The sequence below is a fragment of the Rattus norvegicus genome, chromosome 15 (genome assembly GCF_036323735.1).
Source record: "Rattus norvegicus strain BN/NHsdMcwi chromosome 15, GRCr8, whole genome shotgun sequence".
NCBI lineage: Eukaryota > Metazoa > Chordata > Mammalia > Rodentia > Muridae > Rattus > Rattus norvegicus.
Genome location: NC_086033.1, coordinates 43,506,559 through 43,521,576, shown reverse-complemented (window position 1 = coordinate 43,521,576; position 15,018 = coordinate 43,506,559). Strand labels below are relative to the sequence as shown.

At 46.0% G+C, this 15,018-nt stretch overlaps 1 protein-coding gene and 1 long non-coding RNA gene across 9 annotated transcripts in view; one reads left to right on the top strand and one right to left on the bottom strand.

The window, feature by feature from the left end:
- Extl3 (exostosin-like glycosyltransferase 3) overlaps positions 1–15,018 on the top strand; it is a 90,468-nt gene that overhangs the window by 38,184 nt on the left and 37,266 nt on the right. For 4 of the 8 annotated variants that reach the window (XM_039093618.2, XM_039093623.2, XM_063274597.1 and 1 more), the window contains exon 1: positions 6,690–7,100. The exons of 2 other annotated variants lie outside the window; for them this stretch is intronic. The gene's annotated coding sequence lies outside the window, so the exon portion shown is untranslated. Of the gene's footprint in view, positions 1–6,689; positions 7,247–15,018 lie in introns of those variants that run through there. 2 more of the 8 variants (XM_063274596.1, XM_006252206.5) reach the window with 2 other exon arrangements.
- LOC134482133 (uncharacterized) lies at positions 1,520–4,697 on the bottom strand. Its single transcript, XR_010058181.1, has 2 exons — positions 4,234–4,697; positions 1,520–2,658 (listed from the first exon to the last, which is right to left on the bottom strand). It is a non-coding gene; the product is annotated as an uncharacterized LOC134482133 (long non-coding RNA).

The following is a 15,018-nucleotide window of genomic DNA, read 5'->3' as shown; positions in this document are numbered from 1 at the left end:
TCTCTCTCTCTCTCTCTCTCTCTCTCTCTCTCTGTATCCCTGTATGCAACATGTATTTGTCTGCTGCCCGGGGAGGTCAGAAGAGGGCACTGGATCTTCTGTCACTAGAATTATGGGAGGCTGTGAGCTGACATGGGTGCTGGGAAATAACTCAGCTCCTTTCCCAGAGGCATCCCTCCGGCGTCCAGGTTTGTTTTGGGTTTTGAAGACAGAGTTTCTCTATATAGTCTTGGGCATCTTGGAACTTGCTCTGTAGACCAGGTTGGCTGAGAACTCATAGATAGGCACCTGCCTCTGCCTCCAGAATGTTGAGATTAAAGGCACGCATCACTACCCAGCCCCCTGGCATCCAGTTTTGTTTCATAAACATATGCTGTATTTTGTGCTTTCACATTTCTTTAACTCAAAATGCTAGTCCCTTGTGAAGGAAAAAGATGTTTACCAATTTCTCAACCAGGTTTTCTACACCTGAACTTCCTTAACAAACCAGACAACTTCGCCTGATCCACAGATGCAGCCATGATTCACCTTGCATGCATTAGCCCCCTTCTTCACCACTAAGGTGTCAGGCATCTTAGAGGGGCCCATACCTGGCACTATCCCTTGGCCATGGAAGTCAACTTTTCTGGGTCTCTGTTTCCTCATCTGGGAAGTAGGAATAGTCATCATGCTGACTGTTGTATTGTTCAAGTGTGAAGTTGGATGACTCCCAACAAGCACTCAGAGGCATGTCAGCATGCAGCTACCACTCAGTCATTCTCAGTGAAGTGTGTTAATGACTTTAGTGGAGGTGTGCTTGGTTGCTAGGAATGCAAGGCTCTTGGTGTCAATGTAAATGACTTAAAGGTTTTCTTGGTAATAACTCAAGCCATTGCATCCCACTGCCATGACAGCTGGGACAGATGGAGGGTCCTGGAACTGAAGGAACTGAATGGTGACAGCCACGAGGCACTTCCCTCCATCTCGTGGGGCTGTCCTCTTCCCTCCAAGTGTTGGCTCTATTCTGCTTTCTCAGACCTGCTTTCTTGGTGAACCACTGTACGAGTGTCTAGAAATACCCCCAAGTCTAAAGCTTTTAGCCCAGCAGTCCCTGTTGTGTGACTACATCCCAGCATGCTGCTACCACATTTTCCCAGCCAGACAGGTGAGGCTGTGCAGTATGGTGGCTTTGTTCCTGGACTGTAGGAATAAGCTGACAACAACTGGGAAGGCTCTGGGGTAACCGTATGGCAGCACCCCAGTTACGTATTGAAAATCTTTTCATTCAAGGGTGATGTATGTTGGTAAAAGGGCTCATGTGTAAGTGAGCAACTGGATGACCTTTGACAAATTGAACACATGTCTGCCCAGAGGGTAGCTTAAAAACCAAAACATGGCTGTCTGCGTACCCTGTCTCCACTCTGAATGGATGGATTAGCTTTTGCAGGATTTTATACTTCGGTTTGGGAGTCATATATTTTATACTTATTTTGTCCCTGGATCCTTTTTCTTTTCTTCTTTTAAAAAAATCACCTTTTACTTTATGTGAAAGAGTGTTTCATCTACATTTTATTTATTTTGAGCCGTGTTTGTGCCCACTGTCTGTGGGGGATCAGGAGAGTGGGGAATCCTGTGGAAGTGCAGTTACAAGGGGATGGTTGTAACTCATCATGTAGGTGCTGGGAGCAGAACCCAGGTCCTCTGCAAGAGCAGTCAGTGCTCTTGGCTGCTGACTCGTCTCTCCAGCCCCAGTTCCTTTTCCTTAGCATTGTGTCCATTGGAGACTTTATACCAGCATCTGCTGAGATCTGCAGAGCGCTCACTCCTACTGCCGTATAAACATGTTGTGTTTTATGTGGTCTGCTGCTACAGCTTTAGATCCTCCTGCCTCCACCTCTCCATTGTGAGATTACAGGCCTGCAGCATCACAGGCCCGTGTGTGCTTTACCAACTGAGCTGCTTCCCAGGGATGTAAGCCCCTTTGTGTCTGTTCTTTACTGCGATGGTGTGAGCTTCTGTTCAACTTGCCGATGTACTTGGTGGTGTTGACTGTTTACCACCAGAATATGTGTCAAATTATCTTCATTCGTTGTAGGTGAATTGATCTCCTTCGAGTGCTGTTGGACTTTATCTAGTGTCTTTTCTCCAGGTGACTGTCATGGTGTGAGGGCACTGCCATGTTGGCAACACTGGGGAACTTTGGTACGTGCTCCACTTGTCAGATGTATAAACACGTGAGTGGATGGTGTGCCTCTGCCTTTGGACATAGCTCTATTTACAGATGGGTTTGGGGGTGATCTGTTGCTTAGGCTGAGTTGATCTAGGGGTGGACATGTGATCCAAATTAAAGCAATCACATTTGTCTTCTTGAAATTTAAAATTAGGAGCTGTTGGAGGCAGAGCACTGCTGGCAGACACTGGGTCACCAGGGTCTAGTGGCATAATGGAGCCTCTGTTAACTAATTTCCTGTCTTAATTCCTTAGGACAGACCGGGATCTCTTGATGTGGTTGTTAAATCACAATGCAAACCTATTTCTTTTCCTTCCTTCCTTCCTTTTTTTCTGAGACATGGTTTCTCTGTGCAGTCTTGGCTGTCCTGGAACTGGCTCTGTAGACCAGATTGTCTTTGAACTCGCAGAGATCCCCCTGTCACCACTGCTGACATTTCTGATTAGGTTCTGAAATGCAAGGTAGAGAGGGTAAACACCGTACTCGTTCCGCCCACAGCGAGGCCAGTGAGGTCTGGCTCTGTTGCAGGCGTCCTAACTTCAGCTCCTTCCTGGAGGAAAGAAAACGCTGCGTACATGATAAAGATTTTTGAGCCAGAAACTTTGGTTGATACAGAAGTCTCTGGGAGAAATAAAGGGGACTTGATCCAGGGTAGGTATTAGACTTTTGAAAGATGGGTGGCAGAAACCTTAAGGCTTTAGGTCTTGGTGACTGAATATATGTGTAAAGAGGGGGCTGGGGATTTAGCTCAGTGGTAGAGCGCTTACCTAGGAAGCACAAGACCCTGGGTTCGGTCCCCAGCTCCGGGGGAAAAAAAGAACCAAAAAAAAAAAAAAAGTGTAAAGAGAAACAGTGAGGGGGCTGGAGAGATAGCTCAGTGGTTAAGAGCATTGACTGCTCTTCCAGAGATCCTGGGTTCAATTCCCAGCAACCACACTGTGGGCTTGCAACCATCTGTAATGGGATCTGATGCCCTCTTCTGGTGTGTCTGAAGATAACGTCAGTGTACTCACATACATATAATCAATAAATAAATCTTTTTAAAAGAGAGAGAGAGAGGGGTTGGGGATTTAGCTCAGTGGTAGAGCGCTTGCCTAGCAAGCGCAAGGTCCTGGGTTCGGTCCTCAGCTCCAAAGAGAGAGAGAGAGAGAGAGAGAGAGAGAGGAACAGCAAAAGTTATGCCAGCTTTGGAGTTTCTGTCTTGGGAAAGATGAAGGTAAAGTCATTATAAACCAGGACATTCTGGGAGAGCAAGGAGGAAGGGATAGAAATTAATTCACTGGGTTGGGGATTTAGCTCAGGCCTAGCAAGCACAAGGCCCTGGGTTCAGTCCCCAGCTCCGAAAAAAAGAAAGAAAAAAAAAAAAGAAATTAATTCACTGTGGGAAATAGTAAATTTAACATCTTGGTGAAATACCTAGGTTTTTCTGGTCAAGAACGTGGGGTTCCAGGTCACAATGGCTTTGAGTCCTGGACTCTGCTGTGCACTCTGTGGTCCCAGGCATCTGCTTCCTGGAACGTTCTTCTCTATAGGGTGGTAACTCCTAGCTAGACTAAAATGAGACAGCAGTGTAAAAGGTATAACCTACTGCCAATTAAGTATTCATAAATATGCACTCATGGGATGTTGGGGCTGTGATGGTATCTAGGGCACCGCTGCAAAGGAGCTGTTGCAGATGGAACTGATACTCAACAACCACTCGAAGTGGCAAGAAGTGGTGTCAGGGAAAGCTAGAGCCACACCGCTGGTTTGGCACACCTTTTAGAAGGAGCTGGGGCAGGAGACTGAGAGGTGCTGGGCGACAGCCAGAGAGCAGCAGCCAAGTGTAATGTCCACTTAGTTTCAGGTGAATCCCCCTTTTCTCGCTGAAGCTTAGGTACAGTTAAAATCAAGTTAGTCAGAGATAGGAGCAGCAATGTGTTGCGTTATCCAGGTCCACGGGATGACTAAGTCCTCGGGGCAGCTGTTATCTGCAAGTCTGCACTTGCCAATATGGAAATGAACCAAACCTTGGAAATTCTTACCTTGTCTCCTATCCTGTCCCATTGCCCGGTTCTTCCTGCTGCCGCTGCTACACATCTCTGGAAGAAAGCCAAGTAGAGGAACTGCTGAAGGGAAGTTCAGGCCGAACAGACAAAGCTTTCCCCGCTTTCGGTTCTCCAGTTTATAAAATCCTATGTCCCTGACATTTCTCAAAAAAAAAAAAAAAAAGAAAGAAAAAATAGGAAGGAGTTGTTCTTTGATGTCAGTGGTGAGAGTAGAGATTTGGGTGTGTGTGTTTGTTTCTCCTTAAAGGGAGAGGGAGAGTCTAGTGTCAATGGCAAAGAAATTACAGGGATATCTTGGCATTTTTGATGGCAGCAGAAGCTTTCTCAGTCAGCTCTTCTGTGCTTAGCTTGGGAGGTGAGGGTCCTGGAAACTCAACAACCTCACAACCACCCCAAGCCAGAGGCTTTTGGGTTCTTGTGTCTCAAATTCAAAGAATGAAATGTATGTACCACAGAGAGGGTGAGAGTTAAGTGGGGGGGAGGGGGTTGGGGGGAAACCTACTATAGGGAGAGAACGAAGGTGGAGCTCCTGTACAGTGGGAAGGTCTCCCCAACCCCCAGGGAGTGGGACCCCATTGAGCTTCACTGTCTGCAAGTCACTAGGGGTTTAGTGGATGCAGGAAGGACGGAGGATGAGCAGGTCAGTCCGGTTTCCATTCCAGGTGTTGAGGTCCTTGCAGTTTGGGTCACAGCCTCAGTATGGCTTCCAGGAAAGGAGTATTCCTCTGGAGGAAAGAGAGGAAGACCTCCTTCCTGGCGTCTCCAGCCTCTGGCCATGGCACAATCAGACACAATTGGCTTAGGCACTTGTGGCGTCTTTGGCTTCTGGCAAGCAGAGTTATGGACATTCCCAAAGCATTACCAGTCTTTAGCCAAGAAAGGGGCTGATTTCTCTCTGTGCCCCTACCTGTCTAGTCAGTTCCTACCTCCTGTTCTCAGTAGGAGAGAGGAGAGTTACATGTCCCCAGAAAGGGAAGGAGGAAGGATAGTGCAATGGTTAGTGTTTTTTTTGTTTGTTTGTTTGTTTGTTTGTTTGTTTGTTTTTGTCAACTTGACACAAGCTAGGGTCTTCTGACAATACGGAACCTCAGGTGTGGGCGGGTGGCACGTGCCTTTAATTCCAGCAGAGGCAGGCAGATCTTTGTGAGTTTCAGGTCAGCCAGGTTTACATAGCGAGTTCCAGAATAGACAGAGACATGTAGAGGGAGATCTCAAAATGTCCTCCCCCAAGTGGAGAGAAAGGGAGTGGGGAGGGGGAAAGGGGAAGAGAGGAAGAGGGAGAGAGAAACTCTGTCAGATTGGCCTGTGGACAAGTCTCTGGGAGGGCATTTTCATGATTAATGACTGATAGGGGCAGACCCAGCCCATGGTGGACAGAGCCACCCTTGGGCAGGTGGTCTCTAGTGTGTAACAAAGAAAACTGAGCCAGCTGTGGGGAAGGAGCCAGTGAACAGCCTAACTGCACAGCCTCTGTTTCAATTTCTGCCTCCAGGGGCCCTGCCCTGCTTTAAATAAAGTTCCTGCCTCGGCTCCTCTCAAGGATAAACTGTGATTGGGATGTAAGCCTAATAAACCCGTTCCTCCCCACGATGCTTTTGGTCATGGTGTTTTATCACAGTGACAGGAGAGTAAATTAAGACAGGTGGGGAAAGAGTGAAGCCTGACTTGGAGGTGGATGGAGAGACCAGAAGGATGAAGAGACTGTTCCAGAAAATAGGTTGTCAGTGTTTTTTTTTTTGTTTTTTTTTTTTAAGTTTTGTTTTGCAAACTGTCTGCTGTGGGAGCGGAATCCTGTTTTCTCAGCCTCCCTTTTCTGAGCACTGGGTCCGGGTGCTCCCAGGAAGGGCAGGTGGAAGGGTCAGCAGCTGTGAGACCATCTCTGGGCCTCAGTTCTCCTTAAAGTAACAGACCACCCAAGCACAGGGATGGAAGTGAGCCAACCTGGCCGGGTGTGTCTGGACTCTATAGAGGAAGCCCTGAGGTAACAGCCTTGTTTTGGGGGACTAAAATAAATACCTCAAAGCAATCGGACTTTAGACTATACTACAATTGTTAGTTTTAAAAGATGATTTTGAACTGTTTTCTGAATTAACTCCGGTGACCTCGTGTCACTTTTAAGATTGTTCCTATCTCTTCCCTCTCTCCCTCCCTTCCACCTCCCCCCACCCCATTCTCTCTATGTTCTCTCTGTAATTGAAAGGTCTTGGCAAATCCCAAACCTAAGGGGCTGGCTTTAAACTATTTAAAGATAATTCTTTTTAGCCCACAATTTGCAAGGTTGATTAATCTGTTGTTTTGCAAAGCTGGGGTTTTTTTTTTTTCCCCTAAGCATTCATTCAGACCCGCCCTTTATTTGCAGCTAAATATTTAAAAGTGTTCAGAACTGTGGATCATTGCCGATACAGGGCTTCAGAACTGTGGGTCATTGCTAGCACAGGGTACCTCATCTGGGCATGGGCTTATTTTTAGGTTGAGGGTTACCCAGATTAGTGGGGCCCCTCCTCAAAGCCGAGCTCCTGACCCTTCTCACAGTCACCGGCACCCAGCCTGCTCCTGGGATTCCGAAGGGCAGAGCCCACTGCCCGCTCCGCCTGTGCCTCCGGACGCGTCCGGAAAGTTACGAACAGATCGGTGCTTTCCTCTCGGTAGTAAACGCAGGTTCGGCGGTTTCCGGCCCAGCTTCGGCAAGTTCCGCCGGCGCCGGTCGGAAATGGCCGCCGGCCGGCAGGGGGAGCGGAGGATCCGGCGCGGCCTGGGAGGCTTGCAGCCGGCGGCCAGAGCGGCTTGTGGGAAGCGGACTTTCACTCAGGCAACAGCGGTGGCTCGTCCCTGACTGGAAGCCGGTAGGAGTCCGAGCAGCATGCAAGCCTGAGGACCCGGGCAGGGCAGGAAAGGCTGGTGGGAAGGACCGGGCAGCCTTGAGCTTGCGGCCGTGGCGGGCGGAGGCGCGAGCGGCAGTGCCTGGGAGCTGCTACGGCGGCACAGCCGGGTAGGCCTGCCCCGCGCGGGGGCCTCGCTCTGCTGGGGCCGGGCACTAGCGGCCCACGGTAACATTTCTGTGGAAGCGCAACCTTTAGCTCCTCGTGATCACTCCCACATCTGGCCGCCTTTCTCCGCACAGCTGCGCGCCGCTGCCCATCGGGCTCTTCTCTCCAGGTGGCCACTTCCTGCCAGGGGTCCAGGTGCTGCTGTGCTCTGTGTCCGCCCCGAGCCTGGGTATGCCACAGCTGAGGGATGGGGGTTCCTGTGATGCCCTAAATGGAGCGACTACTCTGTTGGCATCAGCCCCAGGTCAGAGCCGGAGGAGCCGGGCAACACCGAGTGCTTGCCCTAGTCCATAGTGAGCAGCTGCTTAGCCTCTATTGAGATAGCCATGGCCCTTAGCCCACTGAAATTCGATGGATGTCAACCCCCAGCCTGGATTGCTGCTCTTTAAATTCTCAAGGCCTTTATATGGTCCTCTTCTTTTGGGGAAGAGGAAACTCAATATGTGATTTAAGAAGTGGCTTTAGCGGTTCTTCACTTTTGTCTTGTTCTTCCACTTTCAGAGTCTGGCATTTCAAGGCTGGACTTTTTGATCCCTTCTCTTCTACCATCCATCCATCCATCCATCCATCCATCCATCCATCCATCCAAGTAGGCATGGAAGTTCCTGTCTCTTTCTCAACAGTTACCTTTCCCCTCTGGCTCAGTGACTGTAACTCTCTGTAGAGCCTGGGATGGTGATTCCTCCCCGGGGCATGATAATCTTGAGTGAACTAGACTTTCTTAACAACTTATTACAGCAGAGTACTTTTACATAATTTGTAGCGAAAGAAAGGCCACTCTTTTTTTTTTCCTTTTCTTTTCTTTTCTTTTTTTCGGAGCTGGGGACTGAACCCAGGGCCTTGCGCTTGCTAGGGAAAGGCCACTTTCTTAAACTCTTACTTGGTGTGTTAAACATAACCATTTCCTGTGAGAATTTCCAGATCTTTGCCCGTGGAGAGCCTGAAGGCCTGTGGAGAGCCTGAAGAGTTGAAGTTAATCTAAATGTTTTCTGGAGGAGACCTAGAATTGTGGCAATTCAGAATTATGTGTGGGTTTTTGTTTTATTTTGTTGTTTGAGACATGGTCATACTGTAGCTCAGGCTGGCCTGGAGCTCTTGGTGAGCCTGTTGCTTCAGCCTCTGTAGTGTTGGGATTATAGGCTAGAGCCACCAAAACCAGACCTAGCATCTTCAGAATTCTTGAGACATGTGTTTGGTCACCAAAGGTGACAGTAGAACTAACAGAAAAGCTTGTGGTGTGTGTCTTTATTCTCTCACCCTTCACTTTTCTAGAAGAAAACCGTTATTAAGTACCTGGTGTCTGTTGGAATCTCTTAGTGATTAGGTCTGAGAACTTTTTATTTTTTTTTTATTTTTTGTCCTGTGAGGGAAATGACTCAGTAACCAGGTGGGAGAGAAAAATGGATTCTAGGAGAGAGGGGAAGGTCTAAAATATGCTAGCAGTTTTCAGAAGAAAGTGTGATGGTTGGAAAGGGCTGGGCTGTGTGAAGGCGCTAAGCCAGGGTATGGTGGTTTGCAAGAGGCTCACTATGAGTTCCAGGCCAGCCTGCTGTATGTCATGATCTCTAGCTTAGTGGTAAAAGTCAGTAAAGGGTGGAAAAGGAGTTAGGAGTTTAGTTAGTAAGGCAGGTCCTGTCAGTTGAGTGACTGAGTCTGTTTGCTTTTTTACCTGTAGAACCCAGGGCTTCATACATGTTACACTGACAGGCCTTCTACCATTGAGCTACAGCCTTTGCTTTGGTGGGGACTGGAGAAGGGGTTAAAGGTATTGTTTAAAGTAGAATAAAGTATTAGAAATAACATCTCACCAGATGTAGCCCTGGTGCGACTGTAACTGTCTGTACATAGTTCAATGTGGAGCAAGGACTAAGAGCCAAGGATCTTCTATTAAAAGTTCTAAGCTACCCATTAATATTTGCTGGAGAACTAAGTTGAGTCAAGAAAGTTCTTGAGGAGTTGTTGATTTCCAGGCACGTTCTAGTAGCACACACCTGAAACCAGCAATTGACTAGGTACACCAGGAGTCCAAGGTCATCTTTAGCTATATAAGAGAGTTTGGGGCCAACCTGGGCTACATGAAAAAACCTGGGCTATGTCAAAAAATAAGCCAACTAGGAAACATTTTATTTATATCATTTCCTTTTACTTTTGGTATCTGTTCCCTTTGAGAATCTGTGATAAAGGGACAGCTGAGCAAACGAGAAAGATTTTCTCACATGTTGTAGGTTCCATGAAATGGCAGATTGTGTGCAGATGGAATTGAGAACTCAAGGGCAGAGTGAGCATTGTCCTCTCCTGCCTGAGCCACTTATACGCATGACTTTTGTGATGTCAGTCTTAAAGGTGTTTTGGGTGATGTAAGTAGGTGTGAAAGAAACAGGATCTTTAAAAAAAAAAAAAAGGAAAGAAACTGGGCTGGAGAGATGGCTCAGTGGTTAAGAGCACTGATTGCTCTTCCAGAGTCCTGAGTTCAAATTCCAGCAACCACATGGTGGCTCACAACCATCTGTCATGAGATCTGATGCCATATTCTGGTGTGTCAGAAGATGGTTACAGTGTACTTATATATAATAAATAAATAAATCTAAAAAGAAGAAATCTGTAGCCTTGAAGTGCAGAGGGACAGAGGGACTCATTTAGCAGTGTAGCCTCTACGTAGGCTGTAATGTGTGGTGCAGAGTATGCTCAGAGGCTTCCCAACGAGCCATTAAAATCCCAGGGATGGAGCCATACGAAGGAGAACAGCACATCCATCACATAGAGTAGAATCTAATACATTCAGGAGTTAGTACCTGCCTGTATCCCAGAGAGCAAGTCTGTGTTTGCAGTAAAGTATAGAAAAGCAGGTGGCCTAGGAAGGCCTGTGCCTGCCCTAAGTCTCATTTGCCCACCGTTTGTATATTCTTCCATTCGACTGGGCCCAGTAACTTTGAGACTGGCCATGATGTTAATGATTAACGCCCTGATGGTTGCTTTGTAGACACTTTACCTTGTAATCCTGCCCTCTCCCATGTTATCATCTTAAGTCTTTCCAACTTCTTTTAAATATTTTTCTCAACAAAAATTGTTTCATATCCCGAGGGAGGAATATAAAACAGAAATAGGTTGGGACTGTCCCTCAGTATGTGTAATAAGACAGTTAAAATATGTAAGCATATGGGACTGGAGAGATGGCTCAGTGGTTAAGAGCACATATTATTCTTATAGAGGACTCGAGTTCAGTTCCTCAGCACTCGTATGGAGCAGCTCACAACTGCCTAGCTGTCCAGGCTCAGGGGGCCACACCCTTCTGACCTCCTTGGTCACATATACAGGCACACAAATAAAAAATGTTTAAAAAAATAAATTTAAAAATATAAACACAGCGTGGTGGGTTATAATAGTGTTTTTAATTGCTGTATACGTTCTTTGCTGTTTTTGTGTTCTTTTTCTTCCATAGAATTTATTCTTTAAGGGATGGAGAGATGGCTTGGCAGTTAAGATCAGTGGCCGCTCCTTCAGAGAATCCAGGATAAATTCCCAGCACACACATGGGAGCTCACTATTTCTAAGTCCAGCTTCAGGAAATCTGAGACCATCACATATATACACATGCAGGCAAAACACCAATACACATAAAAATAAGCAAAAATCATAAAAAAATTAAAGAATTTACTTTTTAAAGTCACTGAGGGGCTGGAGATAAGGCTCAGCTAAGAAGGTTACCTGTTGCTCTTTCAGGCTATTTCCTAGCGCACACATTAGCTCACAACCATCTGTAACTCCAATTTCAGAGGATCTGATGCCCTCCTCTAACTCTTCAAGCGCCAGGAAAGTTTGTGGCGCACAGACATACTTTCAGGCAAAATACTGAGACAATAAAAATGTGAAATAAATCTAAAAACCAAGACACAGAGAGATAGGAGGCTTAATGCTAACAGGTTGATGTGTGGGGGTGGGCGGAGGATTGGCAGGTGTAGAGGACTGAGTGCTCAGGAGACCTGACTGAAGCTACACATAGTAAGTGGTAAGGCTCTTCTTAAACTGGTCTGAAGTCTTTACTGACCTGTCTGCATCTAAACTTGGACATCGGTGTCACCATCCCAGCTGTGACTCAGGCCAGAAGGTATTTTCTTAGGTCCACCTTGCATTTTATCAGACTGCGTAGAAAAATTACAGATGTGAGGAGACAGCTACCATGTCTGTTCCTTCGCTTTGACCCAGGCTGCATGCTGGTGTTTGTTTGAATCAAGTCAGGCTTGCAGCTTACACAGAAACTTAAGCCAGAAGCCAGCATTTGGAAACAGGCAGATTTCACGTTAAAACTCACTGTTTTTGTCTTGCTTTGAGGAAAATGTTGTAGGGTTCGTGCTGCATTACTTAATGTTTGATGACAGCGAATCACATAGGTGTTGACAGACTCTGCACTTTGCTATCTTTACCGACCAACTTCAGTCTGTTTGTCTGTCTGTCTGTATGTCTGACTCGTAGGCCTCTGCTGTACTCAAAGCATTCGGTTTCCACCAGCTGTTTCTTATTTGAAGGTTTTAAATCCCCTTACCAGCTTTTGAGTCCCCTGCCCTCCACTTACTGTGTTAATGGCCTTCTTCCAGCGTGGCTCTCAGCACACGTCACAGAATTCTGCACCTGTGCTGGAGACACACATGGCCACCTTTGCTTTTCAGTCTCCACTTTTGTTTTTGGTTTTTAAAATAGGCTTTTCCAAATTCAAAGCTTTTTCTAAATGGTTGGATTTCCTTGCTGTACTGATCGCAGTAGCCGGAGTCAGACCAGCGAGTGCCTCAGCCCCTGCTCAGTTAAATGCAGTCATCCCCATGCAGTTTGAGATCAAAGTGCGTGCTTTGTCTTTATCTATATTGGATTTCCTCTGCAGAAATCCAGCTGATAGCTTTTTTGTATCTTGGATTTTCTCCCAGGCGTGACTGACCCCTCCCAGCATGACTTCCTTTATTTCCTAGTTGTAAAATACCAAAATCACTGAGGCTTTGAGGGAAGAAAACAGTAGATAAGGCTCCAAGCTTGTTATTAATGGACTCCATGGAAAATAGGGGTGGGGCGGGGGAGGGGTGCTTAAAGGAAAGTGAATCGGGAAGGAGGCCTGGCGCCCTGCCGCCTTGACCTGACACAATGGCGTCTGTTCTTCCAATAAAAAACATGTGAACATCTGGGCATCTCATGGGCAAGGCGTCTGTAAGTCAAGTCCTAGAATGGAGAGGTCTTTTGAGGCCAGCTGCTCTAACCGTTTCCTTTAGGAATTAGTTAGAAAGGATTCAGTAGGGTGTGGTGGCATCTGACTGATCCCTGGATCATCAGGAGTTTGAGGCTAGCCTGGGTTACATAGATTCTGCCCCCAAACCAAAAGGTGCCAAGAGCTTATGAGTCAAGAGGAAGCATTGTGAGGGGCTGGTGAATCAGAAAGATGGCAGCGATAAAGCAAGGGTAGAATACTTTTCTCAAGAGTCACAAGCTGGTTTAAAAATGGGTGAGCCGGCTTTTGCTTCAGCTCTGTGTCTCCTTGAGAGTCAGGCCCAGGCTACTAGTGATATCCGTTATATGGGCCACAGAAGAAAGGAAAAGTCCTGTGTTCTTGAGAAATGGAAGCCTTAGAAAGATCAATTCAGTCTCCGTCATACCACAGAAGTATACCTGGAGACCTTATTAAACTGCTTCCTACATGTCTCTCACTTTCAGAAATATTCTTGGGGAAAAAGACATAAGAGGTCTCTTTCTATCATTCAAGAGACAATGGCAGAGCAGGAGGATAGCCTGCTTCACATGGCATTTTCCAGAAAACATTTATTTATTTATTTATTTATTTATTTATTTATTTATTTATTATTTAGTGTGGGCGAGGTCTTACTGTATAACTCTGGTTGCCCTGGAATTCACTGTGTAGGCCAGGCTGGCCTCAATCAGAGAGATCCACCTGCTCTGCCTCTCAAGTGCTGGGATTTTGTGGGGAGGAGGAAAGAGGGAGGGAGGAAGAGGGAGGAAAATAGGAAGAATGCAAAGCCCTGTATAACTCTGTAATATAAAAGAGTCACGGTTGGTGTTTTGCATCTGTGTGTTTTTCCATTCAGATGCATGGTTTTGAATGTTATTTTTCCACTAATATAGCATTGTAAATATGTTTCCTGCCTACTTAAAATTATAGAAAGGTTTGCATTCTGAAGTCCACAGAAGTAACATTATCATATTTTATATTTAGCCGTACTTAACTTTATGCCTGTTTTGTTGTATATATTGTAGAAAGAACGCTGAGGCATGTGCATCTTGTGTATAGGTCTTTGTCACCTAGAATCCATTCCTAGAAAGTGAAATCATTAAGTCAAAAGTAGGAAAAGTTAGGACTTTCATCACAAATGACCTCTGTTTACCTTCCCACTAACCCAGGTACCTACCATACCTGCTGCCTGCAGTATTCTGAACTTTGCCTTAATGTTTGAGCATTCTTGTAGGACATTTTCTTCCTATTCACAATTCTTGAGGCTTTCTGGAAGTGGAGTTAGGGGTCAGGACAGTCTCAGTTTTCCAAATTGTATTCCAGAAAGGCATGGGACCAGGTTCTGATAAGTACTAGGTATTTATTATACAGTTCTCTGCTGATTTACTGGTGGAAAGTTTGTTTGGCTGGAACATGCTTGCTTGACTTCACCTCGACCCTTTCTATTAATAACCTCTTGTCTTTATCTTTTTGACCACTTTTAATGCTTTTCCCTTCTAAATGCTGGTCAGGTAGCAGATCAGTCTTTTGATCACCCTTCCCCCCAACACACAGTCCTTTGATTCACAGGGAGTCAGGTGTGTTTAACTTCTGTGGGTGCACTGCTGTGTGTTTGCTTGGATTCCTAGGAAAGTAGCCATGTTTAACTTGAGCTAAAGTGACAAGCATGTTTTCCTTTTCTTATGGTTCATTTGTGACAATTTTTTTTAATTCATCTGGGGTTTTTTAATTCTGGTTAGTCATAGAAATCTGTTTTTCCCCCCTCAGATAGGTAATTATCACATTATTTACTGGGCTGTCAAGCATGATGTACTTTAAAAGACCGCAACAAAATATTTCCCTGTCCTTCTGCCTTCCCTTCCCTCTTGTTTGTGGTGGCCCTCAGGCTGGCCTTGGTCCCTGTCCTTTTGCTTGAGCCTCCTGAGTACTAGGACTACAGCAGTACACTGCCAGGCCTAGTTTTTTGTTTGTTTTTAATTACAAAAAGATACATACTTACCATGTAAAAGGAATAGCAACAAAGTATTTCTTGCCAGTAAACAGACAGGAGACACATAAGAAGCTGCACACAGGGTGTAGGCCACACACATCTGGGTTTGTCTGGCTCCTAGGTTTTTTGCTATATTGACGTAAGCAACTTTCCTAACCTCCAGGATTTACCATGTCTTTGTCCGAAAGGCAGAAATAACAGGAGCCCCCAAGCGGCTTCTGAAACGGACCGATAGTGTAAGTTGTGTTGTCTGGAGCATGCTGTGCCTGGCGCTGCAGAGGGGAAGGGACTCCTGGATGCAGTGTTGCTGCTGGCTTTCTGCTTCAGTCTAGGTGCAGAGCCATCTTCCTTAGTTGGCTTTAATTACATTGGTTCACTTGTCACCAGCCTTCAAAAAAAAAAAAAAAAAAAAAAAAAAAAGTCAGGTCTCGTGGCCATGGCCACGATGTGTAGAGAACCCGTGTTGGGTTTTGATAGAATTCTCCTGCTTGATGAAGCCA